Genomic DNA, 18807 nt, shown 5'->3' on the forward strand with positions numbered 1-18807 from the left:
CTGAGATTGTTGAGAGAGACTGGGTGACTGTTGGGAGAGGTGATAAAGAGAGATTAATAAACTGTTGAGAGGGGTGATTAGGAGGGGTGACAGACGCCAATAAGCTAGGCTTTTGATTTAACGACCTAAAATTGACATCTCGCCATCAAGAATGTAACAATTGATTAACCATACAATGTGATGCTAGTCATGAAGTTATGTAGAGAAGATGTAGGATAACTGTATTGTCTTTTTCTACCACTGAGTGGCGTGATATAAACTGAAAAGGACGATAATCTGGCCAAATGAAGGTTTAGTAGCACTTCTTCTTTAGCGATTTATCCTGCCTATTACACCTTAAGATTCTCTTGTATGTTACTTCTATTCTTTCAGTATCGACAAAGTTTGCATCAGTAACTTGCAAGAGGATGGTGATCCGCAATGCGCTCAATAAATCGCTAAGGTAGAGATGTGAGGAAGCTTCCTGTGTCGGGATTGGGGATGTCTTTGTGGAGGGGAGCTTCGGTTTTACCATGCTTGGTACGGTACAGTACAGCCGGTAACGTTTCCGCCTGGGCCACCCAATAGCGAGATATGGTAGATGTGGCATAGTGTGTGTGTGTTGGTTCGTTTGTACATTTTTTTTTAATGCAGTAAAGAAGGAACTAAAGGCCAGGGGCCCGCAATACCGTTCTTTCCAAGAAAAAAACAAAAACAATAAAATAGACAGCCAAATTCAAGATTCGTTCATTTCGAGGTGCCTGGACACACTGCTTTTGAAAGACTGGAGATCATTGGAAGTAGGAAATACAGACAGAGGGAGATTGTTCCAGAGTTGACCTGTTGTATAAATGAAGGACTGGGAGTAACGGTTAACTCTTGCATTAGAGAATTGGACAGAAAAGGGACAGAAAAGGGACATGTTAGAAAAATATTTGGATCGCCAACTCTCTCACTCCGTTGTGAAAATGAATCGGCCTTAGAGTTCATTCCATAGATGGCGTTGTGTTGTTGTGGGGGATGGAAAGGGGAGGGAGGGAGGAAGTCTCAGGAAGTAGGTGGGCAAGGTGAAGGGCAGGGTGGGCAATGGAGTTGGGGGGACGGACAGCTAGGTTGCCCTCCCGGGGGAAAAAATCGGTAGCGGAGAGAATGGATGTGAATACTGTAGTGAAAATAATATACCTTAGTAAGATTGAGAGAAGCGAGGTGGGCAAAAAGAAGATGGATACAGTCGATAAGATAAAGGAGTTTGGGAGAAAGGTAAGGAAGGGAAATGACAAGATATCGAGGTGACTGGTTGAATTTTGTGCAGAGTTTATGACCAGGGTTGGCAACACTTTTTTTTTTTTAATTGAAAGTCACAGATGGACTATTCAATTACTGAATGTTAAAATGCAGGACATGATGGAGGGTTTTTGGCATAACTTATAAGGTGGAGCCATGATCCTAGGGGCCTGCATGGTGACAACTACTAGTCATTACAACAATAAATTTACATCAACAAGCATTCAACACACTACACACATTTGAGCAATTCACATCTGGGCTTTGGCATCATCAGCCTCCATAAAGGGCTCACTATTTCTCCCTCCTCGAGGATTTCAGTTCAAGAATAATAGAAATAGATATATTAATATATATATATATATTTTTTCAAGCGAAAGGGATCCGACCACAATAGACCAGCATTATGAAGCCAATTCGTCCCAGTGGCTTTCAGCAAAGAAAAACAAAGATAACAAGGGAACAATTAACTAAAACAATGTGTGGCTCAATTTTGAAGTGTATGACACCTTCAGTATCAAGTGGTACAAGTAACTTGGGGAATCAAAAGGGCATCTGAAGGACACATCTTTAACAAGATATTTAATTGAATGGGATTAAGAAGTGGAAGAGGTTAGTCCTCTTCAAATTCTGAGAGCAATGAAACTGATGAAAAGAAGTCAGATACTAGCAGAAGTATACATCAGCAAGAGGAAGAATCTGAGTCTGATCAAGAAGAGGAGACTCAAGAACTCTTAATGTAATCTGATATAACTTTATGGCCAATTCCTGTTCCACACGACTTAAGAGTAGATACAGTATATTCAAAAGAGGAAGTGAAGCTTTCCAAAATAAAGATGGATCATTTTGTCCAGTTCATAGACAAGGAGATGAATTAAAAGTGGAGACTTGTCAGTTGACAACTGCCTGGTTCTGTAAGACTCTTCCAAATGCTTAGAAGGTTTCTATTTGTCTATGTATTTGTCTGTCAGTCTATCTATGTATCTATTTACCTATCTATCTGTCTATCTGTATATTTATCTACCTTTCTAAACCAGCCATATCATCACTACTGAATCTATTATTCAATCTTACGGTAAACTTATAAGTAAATATGAACTCTTTCATAATTACGATGCCTCTAATATATAGCTTCAGGTAAGGCAAGACGATTTTATTCAACTGAGGTTGAGCCATAAGATCCTAAGAGTGTTGATCCTGTCGCCATTAAATCTCACATGGTCGGGACAACTTTAGTATATAATTACAGTTTACGCCAAACAAATTGACGTAGCTTACAATAACTCATAATAGCCTGAGAGTGTTAGTAAAAAAACAAGTAGCTGAGCCAATAACTCGGTAATGAAAAATATTGTGAATTCAAGATCCGTCAACTCTCAGTCAGTTGAATACAATCGTCTGGAGTTATGTGGAGTCAAATACTGCACTTGTTCCCACCATGACAAGGCTAAGGTTACTATACCCTTTTTACTTTAACCTGGCCTAAAATTGTCATCTCTCCATCGTGAATGCTGAGTTGCAACAATAAATCAGCACTAGAATATGATGCTAGTCACGAAAAAGTGCTATGGTAAGGATGTAGAACCGTAGGACTGTGTTACTGTGGCACTGAGCTACGTGAAATAAGCTGCAACAGGACAAAAATCTGTTCCAAGGTAAGGTAAAAAGGCTATAGTACTAACACTCAGGCTTCTGTGACATACTCTTATCTGAATACAGTCGTGCGAGGATATCTGGAATAGAATACTGTATTAGAGTTTTCCCGACCATGAGAGGGTTAAGGGTTTTGTTATTAAAACTCTCAGGCTGGCATGACTCACTGTAAGTTTGTACAATTGTCTTGCGTTAGCTGGAATAGAATACTAGACTAGAGAGTTAATGGTAATAAAGTACGTTCAGGCTGTCATGCTCACTCTTACCAGAACAAAATCACTTGGCCTTGCTTGATATTAAATACTAGAACTGTGCCCACCATGACAGCGTTATAAATAAAACCAATATTTTCCAGGAATGGGATCGATATCTGGTTCTCAGTCACAGTTCTGGTTCCTGTGCCCTTCAGCTGAATAAAGTTATCTGGGAGTGGCAAGAATAAAACCAATAAAGTTCACTTTTTGAGCGCGTGACGAGCGATCGAAGGCTATGCTATCACCATTTACCCCCCCCGCTGTAAATTTTTAGGCTGACATATAGTTCTTGAAATGTTTGCAAAAAAAAGTGTTACGACAGAATTTTGTCTTTAAATTTGGTTTCGTAATTGAGGCGTTCACCAATTAGAGCCGAACACTTCCTTGGAAAAGTCGATATTCCAAGGGGTTCCTGCGCTTGTATGGGTGACTTTTTAGATGATAATATTTATTGAATGGGTGTATCATATGCAGAAAGAATTTCAACTTTTACTTCAATAGGAGTAAAATTATTGGCTTTTGCTTAGCGTGGCTCTCGGGTCGGGCCGGGCTGGGTCGGGCCAGGCCGCTCATTTCCAGACTAAATTAAGAGTAACCATTGGTCGCTTGTAATGAAATAACAAGTAATCGAAGTGGAGGGCTTATTCCTGCCAGAGAGAGAGAGAGAGAGAGAGAGAGAGAGAGAGAGAGAGAGAGAGAGAGGTTATATGAAATACAAGTGAACCGAAACAAAGATGAAAACAAAAGTCGAAATACTGAACCATGAGACGACACGAAAATTATATAACAAAAGAAATCAGTCATTATCGTGGTTTTGATCCCGGGCCTCATTAACCAGACCCAGTTATCTTCCGCTGTTGGCTGTGGTTTTGCATTTATCAGCCTTATTATCTGTCTACTTAACTATGTGTTTATCTGTCCAAACAAACCATGATCTGTCCATTTATGTGTGTCACCCCTCCAACCTACATGTATCTGTCTATTTTTGCATATCGTTATCTTTGTATGATTATTTATTATGTATCCCTGTATCCAACCCACTACAGTATTCTCCCTTACACATGTCTCTGTGTTTTTTTTGTTCATTTTTCTGTCCTGTTATATATTTATTTAATTACGTTCAATCTATACACATTGATATCTGTATTCATAATATCCAAGACATCATTCATTTTTTTCTGTCAATACACTGGCTTCAGTAACTCAATCTCAACTAATAGTAACTCTCTGATGGTCGCTACGACAAGGTAATAGAGTTGCCCCGACCAAAGAAGGGTTGATGGTGTCATTAGTACCACAGTGGCTTATGTACCCAGTCAAGTGAAAGCATTCTTTTGGCGTTGCTGGAATATAATAATAGTATTAGACTTGTGCCGACGATGAGAGGGTTAATGATGACAGTATAGCAGTCTGTAGCTCCTTTGACTCACTAACCTGAATGTAACAGTCAGGCGTTAGCTGGAATTGACTACAGTACTAGAGCTGTCCCACCATGAGAAGGTTAAATATTGGCCTCCTCCTGCATGTGTTGCGATGGCCAGTGTCTTCCTGGCTTCGCCTTTGTGTTGTAATTCATACCTTTGACACAGACCAAGAACAAGATGGAGGGGCAAGGTGGGGTAGTGGATAGGAGGGAGGCGCGATGATGATGATGATGATGATGATGATGATGGTAGTGGTGGTGGTGATGGTGGTGCTATTAACTATCTTAGAAGTATGCACCAATCCATCCATGATCAACAGATGTAAATGTGACATATTCATGTTATAACAGTTGTAATAATCATGATCATTTTAGCCTCATTATCCAATAATTGAGAGAGAGAGAGAGAGAGAGAGAGAGAGAGAGAGAGAGAGAGAGAGAGAGAGAGAGAGAGATTGTGCTTGTTATTTTTAAGCCATTATTAACTCACCACAACAACAATAATGATAACTAATCTTCAACAACAAAAAGTCAACACCAATGATGTTCACTGTGGGATAAGGTTTATTTATTGATTAATTCATTGATTTACTTTTGAGTGAGTGAGTATATATATATATATATATATATATATATATATATATATATATATCTATATATATATATATATATATATATATATATATATATATATATATATATATATACGTTATTTATTAGAATCAAAAGAAACCTCTGCATTTGTTGGAATCGGAACCTGGATCTCAGTCCCGGATCAGGACCCTCTTCCTCTGTGTCCTTGAGGCTTCTCCTTACTTTATTCATGTATATTACTTTTGTAGGTATAGTTTACTTATTACATGTCTCGGTTCATGTTATGTCCTTAATCTATTTAAAAGAAATATTATCAAATGCTTGTAAGTAGTTGCATAAGTAATTCATCATCATCATCATCAACAGTGACATAATCATTGCTATTACCAACATCATCATCACCAACATCATCATTATCACTACCCTATTTAAATTTCAGAGAGCGAGAGAGAGAGAGAGAGAGAGAGAGAGAGAGAGAGAGAGAGAGAGAAATCATCATTATCACTACCCTATTTAAATTTCAGAGAGCGAGAGAGAGAGAGAGAGAGAGAGAGAGAGAGAGAGAGAGAGAGAGAGAGAGAGAAATCATCATTATCACTACCCTATTTAAATTTCAGAGAGAGAGAGAGAGAGAGAGAGTATAGGACAAGTGAAGACATAGAGAACACAAATTAGCCTACGTAAAGAATTGTACCTTGAATTATGAAAAAGAAACCAACGGAGAATTTATGGTTGGATCCCTGGTCTCACTCAAGAGGCCCAGTTATCTAGCTGTGTTGTCTGTCGTGCTTTCTACATATCTGCCTGCCTAGCTGTCTATATCTCTCTTCTCGCCTGCCTGTACAGTATGTTTGGGCAACCCTCAGTCCACTTTCCTAGTCAGCAATCTTAAAGAATTAATGAAAAAATCAGTCTCGCTCAATATTAGTAAAAACATACTCTCTGGAATGTATCTTCCTCTCCACTTCTTTATTTCTCAGAGGCTATGGGGGGGGGGAATTATATGTTGGTATTTAGTAATCAGGCTGCTGTGACACACTCTCATCTGAATAAAATCGTCTGGCGTTTTCAGGAACAGAATATTAGAGTTGTTCCGACAATGGAAGCTTTAACAGTGACAGTATTAACACCGTAACACTCTCAGGCTCCTATGCTCATACTCAGCTGACTAAGATCGTCTGTTCAGTGGTTGCGATGGCCAGTGACTTTCTTGCTTTGGATTTATGTTGTAATTCATAACTTTCAGACAGACCAAGAACGAGTTGAGGGGCAAGGTTGGGTAGTGTATGAGGAAGGGAGGCATGTTGTGGCAGGCGGAGAGGGGGTTCATTAGCTAAAAAAGGCACAAAGAATAAGATTAATTTTTAGATTAACTTTCTTTTGAAGGATGCGACGAAAGAGAGAGAGAGAGAGAGAGAGAGAGAGAGAGAGAGAGAGAGAGATGCAGTTAAATAACAGTTCTAATGCATATGCAGAAAATAAATAAAGAGTGTATTCGTTATGGTATGATTGTAATGATAAGAAATAAAATAAAAATAAAAACAAACCAAGCCTGAGCCAAGACTTCATTCCTGGTTGATAGTCAAGGATCAGGACCCTGTTGCTGTCTGTCTGTGAGGTTTGTGTTTGGTTTGTTTAGGCTTAAGGGGGGACTGCAGGGCGGGGCCACCCCGGGGGGAGGCCGGGGGTCAACACCCCCCCAGGGGGGCAGGGGGTACCCACTGTGGAGGCTAGGGGTCGGCGGCCCCCCTGAGGGGAGGGAAATTTTTGGCCATATCTTGACACCCTGAAGGTTTCATGTTAATAGCTCAGTGAGTTCATGAGATATAGTGGTGCTAATGGCGGCCAATAAAAACAAGTTGTCCTTTGACAGCAGCCATTTTGGTGACCTTGACCTTGACCCAGAGTGCCCATTTTCAAACTCGTCCAAGATTTTGGACATAATTATCTTGATACCCTGAAAGTTTAATGTTAAAAACTGAAGTATATAGTTCATGAGATATGACGGTAACACACACACACACACACACACACACACACACACACACACACACACACACACACACACACACACACACAAAGACGCGGGCAAAAACATTATCGTGCCTTGGTAAGTGCGGGATAATAATAATTCATCCATCCATCATCCAATACTGCGTTGCTCCATGAGGAGCGTAGGAGCCCGGGGCTAGGGACTTGGTCCTGACATTTAAGATGAGAGTGACCAGCCTCACTCATCCCTGAGTGGCATTACCTGAGCAATAAACCCCAACCACCCCTTGGATATAAACCTTCATCGGCTCAATCCGATTGGAGCGCAGTAATTACCCACTAAACCACCAGGCGACAAAATTTGGTTATATGGTTACCATTCAGCATAGTAAATGGTTTCCTGCTGTACAGGAAATCATTTGGCTTGTCACTCAGTGTAGAGTCACCCACAGGCAGAAGGAAGAGGAAAGAATCAAGGAAAGAAAGACAGAAGAGGGTGTGTAAACTCACCCGTTGGCAGAAGGACAAGGAAAGAATGGAGGAAAGAAATACAGAAGAGGATGGAAGGAGAGAAGGATGGAGGAGACGAAAGGGCAGATACCCAAGAACAGCACTACATCGAGTGAGTGGATGGTGAGCCCCCCACCTACCACAAAAAGTAATAATAATAATAATTATTATTATTAAATAATAATAATAATAATAATAATAATAACGACAACAACAACAATCATAACGATAATAATAATAATAATAATAATAATAATAATAGTGCGGGTCAGTAGGCTAGGGCTAAGCCAAGCCTAATAAATGGTGTGTTGGCATCCAAGGTAAAGGAATGTAAGACGTCATCACAGTGAACGGGTTAATGGACAAAGTTTACACCCTTAAGTAAGAGAAGTCTGTCCTAAGATGAACAAAGGCGTGTGGGGTTACCCAAGAGCAAATACAACAAAATGTCATCCTACTGAACCAGTTGAAACATAAACAAAAATTGTTCTGTGTATGTTTGCATGTGTGCGTGTGTATACCAGTATCCATGTGTGTTTATGTGTATGTGGTGAGTGTATTGGTGTATTCATAACCATGTATTGTTATGCGTGTGTTTAAGTGTCTGTTTGTGAATGTATGAGACTATGTACACATTACATGAGAGAGAGAGAGAGAGAGAGAGAGAGAGAGAGAGAGAGAGAGAGAGAGAGAGAGAGAGAGAGATCAGTAGTCTATGAAAACTAATGTAACATGAATTAGGAACTAAGGTTGCAAAAAAGGCATAGAAAAAGGCAATAGAAGCCATTCACCTAGTGAGGTTTCGATCCGTGGTCCATACTAACCAGACCCAGTTATCTACCAGTGTTTGCTGCTGTGGCTTCTGTCCTTCGTATGTAAGTAGACTGTCTATCTGTCTTTCTGCAAATCACTTCATGCAATTAGTTAATTTACTGACCAGTTTATTAGTCTGGCATCTTGTCAATCACACTGGTATTGTTTCTCTTTCACTTTTCATCTGACTGTCCATCCATCCACCTTCTGGTTTCATCTGTTTTCAGTATATCTCTTCATCCGACTTTTTTGGTGTCTTTCTTTGATCCATTTCTTCTTTTTCCTTTCTTTAGGTCCGTCTATCTCTGTCTCTATACATGTACACATTTACATATCTGCCTGTGTGACTGTCTAAAGTTCCATGATTTATCTATTCATCAAACTACCAATCTGTCCTTTTGTCATTCTGTCTTTGTAGCAGTTTAATATACTATATACTGTGGCCAAAATATCTTCGTTCCATCCATTAGCAAAGCCTTAATATACTAATTCGAAAAATAACATATGATCACCACTACACTACTATTTTTACTCCCGCTAACACCACACGATTTTATTCAGAAGTGCGAGTCATAACAACCTGTATGGCTTGTCACCATCAGGATAACCCTAGCTTTGTATTCCACCTAACACCAGACGATTTAATTCATCTAACAGCATGTATAAATGGTCCCATACAGGCTCAAGTCAGCCTGTCCAGTCGCCTGCATAAACCGTCCTGTTCAGGCAAAACTGGGCGTGTGTGGGTTGTTGAGGCCACGGCTCTCATCCTTGGTTGAGGATGCCTGTACTGGCGATTTTCTTACGTTACTGTAGCCTCCTGGTACTGAAGGGGTTAATGAAGGCTGTATCTAACCCAGCCAGTTCCAAAACTCTCTCCATACCTGAGCAAAGTCGTCTGGAGTTAGCAAAAATAAAACAAATACGTCATCAGACTGAAGGGATTAGATTAAAAGGAAACCCTTGAATCTCATCAGAAATTGTGATCAAAACCTGGTTCACAAACTGTTGCCAGATCCCGTTGCTGTTTGTCGGTGAGGCCTTGTGTTTAGTTTAAGAACTGGCTGGTGGTGAATGGATTCCGGGGGATGCGATGATGACTGAGTGAGAGTGTGGCTCATTTTATTGTGCACTTTTATCCTCATTTCATTCTTTTTTGTTCCCCACACACTAACTAATCCGAACATATGAGAAACAGAATCTGTGACTGGGCGAGAGAGAGAGAGAGAGAGAGAGAGAGAGAGAGAGAGAGAGAGAGAGAGACAGACAGACAGAGAGACAGACAGACAGACAGACAGACAGACAGAGACAGAGTAATGATTAAGGGAAAACATTAACGAACAAAACAGGAGTTCAGGTAAGGAATGCATCACGTTACTGAAGGAGAACCATGCTGACCATAATGATGGTTTCAATCCCGGGCCTTATCTAACCAGACCCAGTTATCCACCACTGTTGGCTGTTGTGGCTTCTGTCAGGCATAGAGAGGGAAAAATTGCCTAACCATCTACTCACCTACCTAATTACACACTTACAATACCTGTCATACTATAATACCTATAACATGCCTACCTATCTGTCGATCTACCTAATTATCGATCTATGTATCTATCCTTCTATCAATCTATCTTTCTCTGTGGGTCTGGCTGTCTATCTCTGTGTATTAAGCAATATCATCAATCATCTTCGCAGTTTATTAGTGTGACATCCAATCGGTCAATCTGCATGTTTTTGTCATCGTCTTTATCCGCATATATACACAGCCACCATTATCTGTCGGTCTCTCTGTCTATATTCGGACTATCTAATGTATCTATTTATATTCCAATTTATCCCCCTGTATAGTTATCCCATCCATAGCGGCCACAATAATACAACTCTTTCCATAAGTACAGCCTTTGTAAAGTGATATGAATAACTTACTCTTTCAGAGTTAGAACCAATCCAGTATCTTATTCCACCTATCGACAGACGATTTTATTCAGCTGAGAATGAACCATAGTAGCCAGAGAGAGTTAATACTGTCACCATTAACTCTCTCATGACGGTGAAGCTCTAGTATTCCATTCCACCCAATGCCAGGCGATTTTATTCAGCTGAGAGCAAATCATAGGACGCTGACACTGTTAAAAGTAAACCTGGTAATTACAGAATATATAGGATGGAGAAAATGCAGAGATGTGGACAAGTAGTGACAGACTGAATATGGAGACAGCTTGGTGGAAGGAGAGAGAGAGAGAGAGAGAGAGAGAGAGAGAGAGAGAGAGAGAGAGAGAGAGAGAGAGAGAGAGAGAGAAGGGGGAGTGGGGGGAAGTGGGCTGAATCACATTAGGGTAAACACTCTCAGGCACCTCTGTGTCACTCAGGTGAATAAATCATCTTCCAAAATCTGAAGTAGAACATTAGCGTTGTTCCCACCATGAGTGGGTTAACTACTGGCCTCCTCCTGCATATGTAGTGATGGCCAGTGACTTCCTGGCTTTGGCTCTGTGTTGTAATTCATACCATTAACACAGACCAACAACAAGATGGAGGGGCAAGGTGGGAAATATCAGGTAGGGTGGTGTGTGGTGTAAGGAGTGGTTGGTACTGAGTAGGGTCAGAAAGTGCTGGGAGTTTTCCTGTTGGGAAGTAAGTGGATGAAATTCAGGAACTGGTAGGAAAGAGAGAGAGAGAGAGAGAGAGAGAGAGAGAGAGAGTGTGTGTGTGTGTGTGTGTGTGTGTGTGTGTGTGTGTGTGTGTGTGTGTGTGTGTGTGTGTGTGTGTGTGTGATTTATACGGCATACTAACTCAGTAGCATTTTTTCTAAACAGCAGTAGTCAATGTGAATGACAATATCTTCTCTGACGTACGAATATATATATATATATATATATATATATATATATATATATATATATATATATATATATATATATATATATATATATATATATATATATATATATATATATATATATATATATATATATATATATATATATATATATATATATATATATATATATATATTATATGTATACAGTATATATATTACGTTTATAAGTTATATAAAAGAAAAGTATATATAAATAAATTCTATTAAAGAATATTATATCAACGATCTGTATATATCAAAGAAATCCAAAAAAGTGCCTCGAATTCCTTTGGAATCGAAACGTAGCTCTCAGTCACGGTTCAGGATCCTCCTTCTTTCAGCCTTGAAGGCTTCTGTTTACTATGTTCATGTTTTCTAAGTATGTTCATTTTTTCTTATCTTTTGTGTTTCTCATATTATTCTGTCTGTTACAGCGAGAATGTGTGAAAAATTCTCAAAGTATTCCATCAACTACAGTATGTAGTGAATCATCATCATTAGCGTCGTCATCACCATGATCATCATCATCAAAAACAGCAGCATCTCTCCATCCATAATTTATTCCATTAAAAGCGACCCATAATGTTCAGATCAAAGTAAAAAAAAAAAGATAACTAAAAAACTTAATGGGTATCCACTTGACTGCGATATGTTGTTCTGGTACGTTTTTGTCTACCAGGATATTGTCTTATGTTACTGGAGCCTCCTGGTACTGAAGGGGTTAATGAAGGCTGTATCTAACCCAGCCAGTTCCAAAACTCTCCCCATACCTGAGCAAAGTCGTCTGGAGTTAGCAAAAATAAAACAAATACGTCATCAGACTGAAGGGATTAGATTAAAAGGAATCCCTTGAATCTCATCAGAAATTGTGATCAAAACCTGGTTCACAATCTGTGGCCAGATCCCGTTGCTGTTTGTCGGTGAGGCCTGGTGTTTAGTTTAAGAACTGGCAGGTGGTGTCTGGATTCCGGGGGATGGGATGCTGACTGAATGATAGTGTGGCTCATTTCACTACGCGTGCTTTTTGCTAATGCTTCTTTTTTTCTTAATTCCCCTAATCCCTCTTTTGTCCCAACGCCTTCCTTAGGTTCGAAAAAAGTCTAGTTATAATTATGATGCTGACGATGATGATGATGATGATAATGATGATTTTGACAAAACAGTGCCACAAGGGATTATGGATCCATGGACCAAATCATTGCTAATTAATAGACATACACGAGCTAATTGGAGGCAATAAACTGTATCCATTAGCATTATCATATTGGTACTCATATCCCCTACACACATAGGCAGACAGATAGATAGGTATAGATAGGTTGGTAGAGAGAGAGAGAGAGAGAGAGAGATAGAGAAAGAGAGAGGGGATTAATATATGGAAATATCTACGAACAAAAAAAAAATCAGGTAATGAGTGCATTGTTAATGAAAAAAAAAAGCAGAGTCTGTAGATGGTTTCGATCCCTGGCCCTCACTAAGGAGGCCCAGATGTCTACCACGGTTGGCATTTGTGGCTTCTGTCAATCATATGAAATGAAAAGCTATTTATATCTATATATCTGTCAATATATCTATCCCTCTGTATATCATTTCAAGTAGTATGTAAGCCTGAAATTTTATCAGCCACTCTCAGTATTTTTGTATTAACGTCTTTATCCAACTATCTATCCATCCATCTATATATTTGTCTGTCAGGGTCTCTTATTTTCCACACAGTTTATCCACATCTCTTTCTGGTTATCTGTCTATATTCAACCCATTCATCTATCCCATCGAAGGTAAGCACAACATTACTACTCCTTCCATAAGTAAAGTGTTTTTAAAATGATATGAATAACTTACTTTTGCAAAGATAGAACCAACCCAGTATTTTATTCCAGCTATCGACAGACGATTTTTTTCAACTGAGAGTGAGTCATAGTAGTCATAGAGAGTTAATACTGTCACCATTAACCCTCTCATGACGGTGAAACTCTAGTATTCCACAAGTGCTCGTGGGCCCTTCGGGCCCCTCGCACTTGTTCTTGCGGAGGACTCTCGCGCTGCTTTAATATATTTTGGTTACAGCTACGGGCAAAACATTCTGCGGAGATCCTATGCCGGGCTTCTAGAGCAGCATTTTTGGGTCAAAATGTGATCGCTCATTAATTATAGTAACAGTTTTTCAATCGTGATGGGACCAAGTTTGTTCACATCGGCGAAATTTTTGCGATATTTGTGCCAATATTGGTGCGATTTCAATGAGTAGTTTCGGCTGCCCAGAATACACACACACACACACACACACACACACACACACACACACACACACACACACACACACACGGCTAGTGCTATAGTATATTAAATTCCACCTAATGTCAGGCTATTTTATTCAGCTGAGAGCAAATTATAGGACACTGACACTGTTAAAAGTACACCTGGTAATTACAGAATATAATTATATAGGATGGAGAAAATGCAGAGATGTGGACAAGTAGTGACAGACTGAATATGGAAACAGCTTAGTGGAAGGACAGAGAGAGAGAGAGAGAGAGAGAGAGAGAGAGAGAGAGAGAGAGAGAGAGAGAGAGAGAAATAACAAAGAACAAAAAAGAAACCCAACTTTGAACTCCGTCACGATACACAAAAAGAAACCCTGAACCATTCTGGGTTGGATCCCAGACCCTCACTCTCCCGACCCAGACATCCTCCTGTGTTGGCTTTACGTGTTTCTGCCTGATGTACTGTTAGTATGGAAAGTTACTCTGCACAAAATTAATGTCTGTTTGAATTTCTGTCTCGGTCTTTGCCTAACTGTGTCTGTAATTCGATCTATTTACCCCGTCTGTCTGTCAGTCTGTGTGTCTATCTGTCTCTTACTATCTAATCATTATCATCTTATCGTCATCATCAGCACTGTCATCATCAACGTCATGATGTTGATCATGATGAGGATCATCATCATATCCCTTACCTTATTTCGAATTAATAAGCGGAGTGTGTTAGTAAACCTGGTAATAACATAGTACATAAAATAAAGACAAGAAAAAATAGTTGGAATAATCCAGCGATATTAATCAAAGTAACCAGTTCAGTTGGCTGATTTCCCTGGCATTGCTTTTTCTACCAGACGATTTTATTGGGCACAGGAGAACAGCAGAGTTGTGAAAAGTAATTATGGAAAGCGATAGCAAACCCAGCTTGTTTGAAAAATCTTTTCTGAGCTGAGGAAAATCATCTGGATATACCGAGAATAATATGGAGAGAGAGAGAGAGAGAGAGAGAGAGAGAGAGAGAGAGGGGGGGGTTATAAAAAACATAAGTGAACAAATATAAATAACAAAACTGATCCCAATAGACGAATGAAGACATAAAATACGAAAAAGAAACCCTAGTTATCATTGGTTTGGATCCCGGGTCTAACAAACCAGACCCAGTCATCAACCACTGTTGGCTCTTGGGCTTCTGTCGGTTGCTTGAAAGGAAAATGTCTGTCTAATTATCTATATGTCATTTCAAACATTTCGTAAATGTACTGTAATAATCGGTTTATTAGACATATATATAATCAGTCACTCTTAATTCTATCTACATTACAACTCACCTGCTCGTCTGCGTAGCTCTCTCCCTGTCTCTCTGTGTCCAGCTCCATTCAAACTATTTATCCACCACGTTCTCAAGGTGTAATTGTCTTACATCACACGATTAATCATTTTTTCAATCAGTTTATCGCTTTTCATCTCTGTCCATTTATCAGTCAAACAATCAATCAATCAATCTATCAATCTATCTATCTATCTATAATAGTTATTTCTGTATTTGTATATATTTACTTATTTGTGATGTCTCTGATTAGAGTGTCTGTCTTTACTGCTTTCATCCTCTAACGACATAATGATTACATTATTTATGTTTTTCTCCCTTCTGTGTCTATATATTTACCTTATCATTATTCTATGTATGTACACTATGTATGTATGAATATATGTATCCCTGCAAGGCGGCTGCCATTTCAGGATTGCATATAATATGTAGAGTCTTGGTAACCTGATATGAATAATTAACTCTTTCGTCATTAGAACTCCAGTAATTTATTCTACTTAACAATAGAAGATTTAATTCTGCTGAGATTAATCCAGTGTAGTTGTGGCCTTTAACCCTCTCATGGTAAAGACGCTCTTGTATTTCATTACAGCTAGTAACAGGCGATTTCATTTAGCTGAGACTAAATCATACAAGGCTGAGAATGTTATCAATAAGATGATAATTAAAGAACCTATAGAAGGAGAAAATGATGGGAAATGGACAAGTAGTGACAGACCAAAGATTTAACTGAACACCCGAGTACATAGAGAGAGAGAGAGAGAGAGAGAGAGAGAGAGAGAGAACACAAACTGCAAAAAGAAAATAGAAGCCAAGACCCTTGAACTGGTTTCGATCTCTGGTCCTCATTAACTAGACCCATTTATTTACCAGTGTTGGCTGCTGTGGCTTCTGTGCGTCGTATATAAGAAAATCTATCTGTCTGTCTTTCTGTATATCACTCATCCAGTTCATCAGTTTACTAACCAGTTTATTAATGTGGCTTTTACCAAACTGCTATTCATTGTTTCTCACTAATCATGTATCTGCCCATCCATTCTTGTTTGTTTTAGTATCCATCTGTTTTCAGTTCATTTTTCCAACCCTCTTCTTATTCCATTTCTTTAATGTATTTTTCTTTTTATTTTTGCACTTGTCTGTGTATCTGTCTATCAGTCTAGTGGTCTACGTGTGTCCATGAACCTAAATATATTTTTTCTTTCTATTAATATGTGTATCTCACTGTAGGTCTGTGTATTTATCTGTCTGTCATCTTCTATTTGTCAATCATCGGAAGTGGGCACAACATTATTATTCCATGCATCAGCAAAGCCCTGGTAAATTGATAAGTTGATACGAATAACTCACTTTAATAATCAAAACTCTAATATTTTTCTCTGCCAGTACCAGACGATTTTATTCAGCAGAGCCAGTCATAACAGCCTGAGCGAGGTAATAACTCAAGCACTGTATTCCAGCTAACACCAGATGCACCCACGCATGCACGTACGTATGCCCACAATCACACACCCACCTACGCATGAAAGTGCACGTGGAGGCACAAACACACGGAAGCACGCACGCACGCACATTCATTCACAAAACATAACACCCGCTCTCGCATCTCAAGCGCGGGTGTCAAAAAGGCATGAAACAGGAAAAAGATGCGTTATCATAGGACACGTTGGCTCCCTGGCCTCAGTAACCAGAGCCAGTAATCTGCCTGTGTCGACTGTATTGGCTTCTGTTCATCCTATGTCAGGAAAACTGTATGGTTATGCGTATAACTGTCTGGCTGGCTATTTACCTACATGATTTTTATCTATGTGCCGGGTACGTGACTATCTAACAAAGCCATTAAGTAAGTCTCTCTCTCTCTCTCTCTCTCTCTCTCTCTCTCTTTCTCCCGGTAAATGTAATAAAACACTAGAATATCGCCACAGCTGAATGAAAACATCTGGGAATGGTAACAACAAATGGGAAGAAAAGTAATCATACTGAAGAGGTTATTCCTGAGAGAGAGAGAGAGAGAGAGAGAGAGAGAGAGAGAGAGAGAGAGTAGCCTACAGAGGAGTACATAGAATTACATAGAGGTAGTGTGTGTATGTTTTGGTGTCCGTGTGTATGTTTATGTGTGTGCTTTTGTGTTTGTGTGATTGGATATGAGTATTTTTTTTTTGCGTATTATGATCTCCGTATTTATAGATGTGTGTGTGTGTGTGTGTGTGTGTGTGTGTGTGTGTGTGTGTGTGTGTGTGTGTGTGTGTGTGTGAGAGAGAGAGAGAGAGAGAGAGAGAGAGAGAGAGAGTGTACAAGCTTAGGAAGTCAGTAAGTGACGACTAAAACAACAAAAACAGTAACAACTCCTGCCACCACCACATATTTACACCGTGGAATTATTTGTAAATATATGTGTACGTTAACAAAATGTCTCGAACAGCTTTGATCCAGCATTAAAGAATAGAAGTGGATGGGTTCAGGATCAGCCAAGGAATAAGCATATTATTTTTTACAACAATGAGTCAAAGGTCAAGGTCACAAGACAAAGACGAGTTTAACAGTTTTTAAAGGATTGTAAACAAACTGTGGAAGTGTTAAGGATAAGGCAAGACTGAAAGGATTCCATTTTGAAAACAGTCATAGGTCAAGGTCAAAGGGATAGGTTAAATGCCACGGTGAGGGGGCAATGTCAACTCAGTGTTGACCTGCTTTGAACCAAACTTGGTGGAAGGGAGAAGGGTCCAGCAAGAACAAAGGCATTCAGTATTGCAAGCAATTCAGTCAACAGTTAAGGTCACACAACAAGGTAAAAAATCGACTAGTATATCTGTGAATGATGAAAATAATAAGTCTGGTTCTGATTTGGACCAAACTTGGTAGGTGAGGCGAGAATTATCCCAGAAGTTGAACTATTGTTTTTGGGAATAGATCTAAGGCAGGGTTCATAACCTTTCTCGATGCTCAGACCCCCGGTGGGTTGCCCACGATGTCCCCATATCCCCTTTGCCAGACTGTTGAAAGCATCATCATCATCAGTCCCGTTAGGTGCCAGTATGACGACAAAACATGTCAAGAGTCTGTTTTTTCTTTATGTATGAATGACTAGGGACAGACCAGAAAAGAAAATCATTAGGATTATATTCTCTTTATTTACTTGTTGAAACATCGCAAGTGACAAAGTACAAGCTTCCTTCAACTATTCAACAACACAGTTTTGATTCACCTGTTTCAGAATCCAAAACAGTAACTTTGCTTCTCACAGCTGACGAGTTTTATTGAAAAAAACTAAAACATATAGGTTTTACTGAAGCCGATCGCTGCTACATCCGATTTTTTAATAAACTGAAATAAAATAGCCTATCTTACTTATTCACTGAACAAGTCCCATATCCCCGTATTTTGGTCCCCATACTCCTAAGGCGTATGGATATCCTCGGTTAAGAACCCCTGGTCTAAGGTCAAGGTCACATGCCAAGGTCATCTTAAAGTTTTATCTAATGCAAACCAACCTTTGTGGAAGGCTTAAGTTTAAAACAAAGATAAACGGATTCGATTTTGAAAACAGCCAAAGGTCAAGGTCACAAAGTAAGGTTAAATGTCAAGGACCCTGGGCAAAGTCAGCACAGGCAGTTGTGCTCTCAACTGATCCAAACTTGATGGAAAGACAAAGGCTGATAAAGTACTGAAGTAATTCGATTTTGAGTAAAATCTATCGAAGGTCAAATACACAGGGTAAAGCCAAATGTTCGGCTCTACGAACAGTTGTTGGGCGCGGGTGTTGCACTCTGTGAGTGCTTCTTGTTGCTGCTGATTAGTTTAGCAAGACACCATGCCAGTTGGCAGTGTTAAAAGTCGGTGTAAAAGAACTTTGACTCCGAGATTAT

Source organism: Coenobita brevimanus, chromosome 113 (assembly GCF_032717465.1).
Source record: "Coenobita brevimanus isolate Jiangsu-jjx chromosome 113, ASM3271746v2, whole genome shotgun sequence".
Classification (NCBI taxonomy): domain Eukaryota; kingdom Metazoa; phylum Arthropoda; class Malacostraca; order Decapoda; family Coenobitidae; genus Coenobita; species Coenobita brevimanus.